We start from the raw sequence: 6,000 nt of genomic DNA on the forward strand, positions 1-6,000 counted from the left end.
TAGAGCTAGGTATCAGTACTCGATACATTTAAGGTATCGACCAAAATAACCTAAATCCATATGTTGCAGCAGCTGGCAGCAGCTGGAAACAGCAGCAGCAGCTAGCAGTCTAATCAGCTAGCAGAAATCCAGCAGCTTCCAGTTCTCACATGCATTTTCCTCAGGAAATGTACATTCAAGTTCCATTCTAATATTTTTCCTTTAATTCATTGTTATTCTACATCACCGTTGGCCTGTTTAACGAATATTTTTTCCTGTCACCTGTGTACAGAAATAGACCTTTGTTAATTGGGAATATTCATGTATCCATCTGGTCTGTCCCATTAGAAAGATTAGCCCTCTTATGTGTGGAACGTCTCTGTAATGCTTTGATTGTATGCCTCTCTCCTGCCCTGCCTCTTAACGTGCTGCCTCACTTCAGGCTTAAAGATGGAAATTGAGAGGATTCGTTTTCTCCAAGAGGGCTGCAGTTCATTAACAAACTCAAACCAGAATGTTGTCTTGTTCATTCAGATTTCTGATGAATAAGGTGTCAAGCTGCTGTTTATGAATGGGTCCATGAATTAAATGTAAGGTGTGTACAGTTACATGCTCTCACAACATTATGTCGGGACATTGTCTTCTGAATCTTTATGCTAGATGTAGACAAGAGTAAAGTCAAAGTCTTTAGGTCAGTTTAACACAAAGAGTCAGTATGAAAGGTAGCAAGTTGAGCTGAGTCTTCAGTGTGATGATGACTTTTGAACATTTTATCAAATAGTGCACTTTAATACAAATCTGAGGTAATATACTTGAATACTTCTATTTGTTACTTTAACACTTTAACATCTGCAGTTACTATTTATTTTTCTGAATAAGATTTTATATAATAACATGCATTTTTAACCCAACCTTTTTGGCTTGTGACTGCATACACCAGAGTGATTACTCCACTTAACATCTCAGATGGTTTAATTTCTAGGCCCATATCAAGATGGTCAAAGTATAGGATATTTCACAAAAATGGAAAGATTAGACGAAAAATTAAAGTCTGTAAAATGCATACAAATTCGTGTAGAACTTTGTTCTTTTTCATCACACAATCACAGATTTATCTTGTGACTGACTGGAGGGGTCCGACACTTTGTTTGGGAACCACTGGACTAAACTACAGAGCTATATATAAAATAATTAAAACTAACTCCACCTCAACCAGCAACAGTAAAATGCTGCGTACATATTAACGCATCTGTATTAACAATCTGATAATGTCATACATAACAATGTTTCAGTCACAGAGGATGTTTTTTTCTGCAGAATTAGTACTTTGATACTTTAAATACATTTCGCTGATAATACTTATACTTAAGTAAGATTTTGAAAAAGGTTTTTTACTTGTAATGAAGTATTTTTATATTCTTGTGTTGGTACTTTTACTCGTAGTACAGAATGTGATATGTAGCCTTTCCGCTACATATCCAGTTGTTAAAAATGAAAAGGGCTTATAGAAGTCAGGTTTGGACTTTTTAAAAAAAAAAATTTTTATTTAAATTGTGACGATATGTTTTTGAATTTCAGGATTTTGTTGAATGTCTTTATGTTTGTCTTTTAACATCTCAGGACCATGTTGAAAATAAGTGTTTTCACTTTAACATGTTATCCCTTTTTGTTTTTGTTTTGTGTCTGTAATCCATTAATAAATCATATCATATATATTTCTCTCACCAACAACATCGAGTGTTACAGTCTGGCGGAGGAACCTGAACTGGTCAGCGGAGGTCCAGAGGAACAGTTGAGAAGCTGGGGAGGGTTTGGGGAACTAATGCACTACTGTCATGTTTAGCAGGTGTGACACATTGGCCTTTACTGTGAGGGGAGAAAAAAGTCAGTTGGCGGGCTTGCTAAAGGGCACTTTTCCCCTTTTTAGACTGCAGGTTGGCCTCTGAGAAGGCTTTGAACACTCTGTGAAGCCACTCATCATGGGTGTGCATGTCCACCTCTTGAACCACAATGTTTTTGTGAGAGACTGTTAATCCAGCCAGAGCGGTTAATGCTGTACTTTGAAAGCAAAGGCTTTGTAAAGGATTAGGTGCAGCACAAAGACTTAACAGCAAACATCTGTATCTGAAGACACTTGCATATGTGATGATGGTGGTCAGATCTCTGCACTGAGAATGGGATCTAACTAACATTTCTTCTTTTCTCAGTAGATTAGAGACCCAGGGATGATAAAAGACTCAACAATACTTGCTTTAATCAGTGTTGTCGCTTCTTTGGAAACAGCTGCCACGTTATCGTACACACACAGTCATCCTGGACACAAAATCTCAAGACATCAAAAGAGGACCCCTGGACCATCCGACGATGAATCATCAGCTTATTGGGATTCAAGTGTCGGATTTAGTAAAAGGTCAAGGCCTATGAGGTTGGCACTCCTAACGTACAATTGAGAAGAAAGTCAGAGTAGGCTTTTGGAGCCACAGTGCATCAATATACAGACTGTGCCAAAAGTTTCTCATTTGGAGTCATTGGAAGCAAAAACAGTTGAAGCACTCACCAGTGAGAAAATATAGATACTGCATATCCAGGTGCTATATAACACTCCATGGTAAAGTGGTTCATCTATAGCATAAGCATCTTTGTATACATGCACCTTTGGGTGGGAGTTGGACCCTAAAGAGAGAGAGTGGTACAGTACCCAGTCATTAAATCACAGCACTCCAAGGTTGCTTTTTGTAGCTGCTCCAGCTTAATTTATGGTCAACTTCTAATATTGAAAAGTAGTTTTTCCCCTGAACTTTCCAAGTTCTGCAGCCACTCTCTGCTGTTCTTATTGCAAATGTTTGTAAAAGCAGTCATGTTGTCACAACTGTGCTATGCTCACTTTCACAGTTCATATTTCCAAAAGTGCAGCATCAGTTTACATTATAAAAGGTGAGCACAAACGCTGAACATGACTGACTTCATTCGCCCAATCGTTACGTGAGCCACAGTTAAAGCGAGCCAAAGCGCAGCAGATGGAGGCTACGAGGCGCCAAGTTAACACGGGAATCCAAACAGATGGACACATGAAGAGTAGCACCTGCTTTTGGCACCACACCTCGACACTCTCAGCGTGATTTAGAGTGGAAAAAATCACAGGGGAATTTAGTCTTGCAGGGTTACGAGGTGTTTATTAGCAAGTGGAAGCTGAGTTTTACCAGGGTTCCGCATCGGAAATGCACGCCAACTGTAAGGTTTCTGTGAGTTCAGGCATGCCATTTAGCTATGGTACATTCATAAATAAGATTATGCCAAAGGAATACAATTACTAATTACTATAACTACATTTTAACTACATTCAATATGAACAAATGAAAGATTAAAATGCTTTAAAGGCGAATAAGGGGAGCACTTTTATGCTTCCATAGAGTTTTAGCATATCTGTTGCGGTTTGATTTGGGATCATCAGCGATAATTATCTCCAGGTGCTGACATTTCAGTCTTTCAAAAATTACTGTTTTGTTTCTGTTATTCTGTGGTTTGGAACAACCTCCCGCCCCCTCCCAAAGATAATGACAGTATTTGCATAGTATTATACAGTATTGGGTTTAATCAAGATGGTCCTGTTGTATATCTGCTCTGATTAGCTGTAGTGCTCGTCTCTGCTGTTAAAAATCCTATTTTTTTGTATCAGTCACAGGCGGAGCGATGCCAAAGACCTTTCATTGATGTTTCAGACCCTTGGTCCCCAAACAAGGCCAGTGAAATTTAATCACCCTTCCACTCATTTTTATTGAGTGTTATTTCCTTTCTGTTGCTTTTGAATTAGTATTTGTACACAGTGAATCACTAATCAAAAGCCATAGAAAAATATGTTTTGAAGCAAAAGTGTCTTTGCATTAATTTTACAGTAGCATTTGAGAAAAGAGGAGATTATTAAGATTCACAAGGACACCCTGGTTTTCTGGATGTTTTTAATTCTCTTTGATGATTATAGTGTTTGTGTTGGTCTCTAATCAAGTACAGATGGCAGTAGGAGGTGGTTGGCAGAGACACTATTAATGATCTGGACGAGAGGAGACACGGGCCATATAATCACTGAATGAAAGCCCACACCTGTTGCCTGAGAGCATCTGAAAGAACTCCAGACACTCCCTTCAAGTTTCAACTCAGTGGACTTCATTCTGCTGTGAAACAAGTTTTGAATTAGTTTGTGGGTGTATTAACATTTGGGTGTATTGGGATTACATAGAAGAAATAGTTGCACCAGCTGTTCCTTAGTTCAAACTTAGCCTAGTTATAACGTAAGAGTAAGAACTTAGTGAAGATTTACACATCACTGAATTAAAACTGGTTGCACCACACTAGTTCTTATGTAGAGATTAGTAGTTACTAAATATTTACATCTACTAACTGAATCAACTGACAAATCTAACATTAGCCTGCTAATATCCGACCTTTTTAGAGTGAAAAATAAAAGGTAATATGGGATATAGTTGACATATCTGACCTAACACTCTAAATTTCACAGAAATGAACCCAATATTCCTCAAATTACAAAACATTTTGCCAATAACATCAGACTAAATGACCAAATAAGGTTGGTTAGCTTAGCATAGTCTGATATTTCCCTCTAAACTGCATAACACATCATCATCTCCTCCTGCCCTCAACCTGCAGTGATTTATCCTCAAACACAGGAACCTTAGAAGCAGCTGTAAAACCTGATACATATTTAGACTGTTTTTCTCCAAACGACCTTCCTGAACTAACTTCAACAATCTCTTCATCTAAACCATCAACCTGTCTCTTAGACTCCATCCCAACTAGGCTGCTTAAGAAAGTTTTACCCATAGTTAGCACTTCTTTACTAGATATGATCAATCTTTCTTTATTAACAGGCTACATACCACAGTCCTTTAAAGTAGCTGCATAAACCTCTTCTTAAAAATTCTTGTTTCAGGCATTTTAGCCAACTATAAACCTATATCTACCTTTCCCTCTCTCTCTAAGATCCTTGAGAAAGCAGTGGCCAATCAGGTGTATGACCTTCTACATAATTCCTTATTATCAGGCTGCCCCATCAAATCTCTGAAAACTCTCCAGCTGGTCCAGAATGCAGCTGCACAAGTGCTGACAAAAACTAGAAAAAGTGATCATATTTATCCCATATGAGCTTCTCTGCACTGGTTTCCTGTAAAATCCAGAAGAGAATTTAAAATCCTTCTCCTCACCTACAAAGCCCTTAATGGTCAGGCACCATCATATCTTAAAGATCTCATAGTACCCTATAACCCCATCATAATACTGTGCTCCCAGAATGCAGGTTTACTTGTGGTTCCTAGAGTCTCCAAAAGTAGAATGGGAGTCAAAGCCTTCAGCTCCTCTCCTGTGGAACCATCTTCCATTTTGGGCCCGGGAGGCAGACACTCTCTCTACGTTTAAGAGTAGGCTTAAAACTTTCCTCTCTGGATAAAGCTTATAGTTAGGGATGACCAGGCTTGCTCTGGACCAGTCCCTAGTTATGCTGCTATAGGCCAAGACTGCCGGGGGACTTCCCATGATGCACTGAACTCCTCTCTTCTCCTCTTCCTCTCCATCTGTACGCATTCATGTACCATTAATGCATGTTACTAACTCAGCATCTTCTCTCCCCCATAGCTTTGTGCTTTCTCTTCTATCTCCTCTCTCCGGAGCTGCAGAATCCAGATCTGTGATTGCAAGCCACCAACTACCCCTGTGATCCTGCTCAACACCCACTGCTACAATTATTATTATACTTATAATTATTATTATTACTATACATTTCTATGTGGCACTTGCATTGTGCTACGCTGTATTTCCTCCTGGTCTCTCTCTTTCCTCTCTCCCCCATCCCCCTCTCTCCTTCTTTCTCTCTCAACCCAACCGGTCAAGGCAGATGGTCGCCCACCTAGAGTCTGGTTCTGCTCGAGGTTTCTTCCCGTTAAAGGGGAGTTTTTCTTTGCCACTGTCACTGAGTGCTTGCTCATGGGGGGAATGTTGGCTCTCTGTAAGTTA

The sequence above is a fragment of the Thunnus albacares genome, chromosome 20 (genome assembly GCF_914725855.1).
Source record: "Thunnus albacares chromosome 20, fThuAlb1.1, whole genome shotgun sequence".
NCBI lineage: Eukaryota > Metazoa > Chordata > Actinopteri > Scombriformes > Scombridae > Thunnus > Thunnus albacares.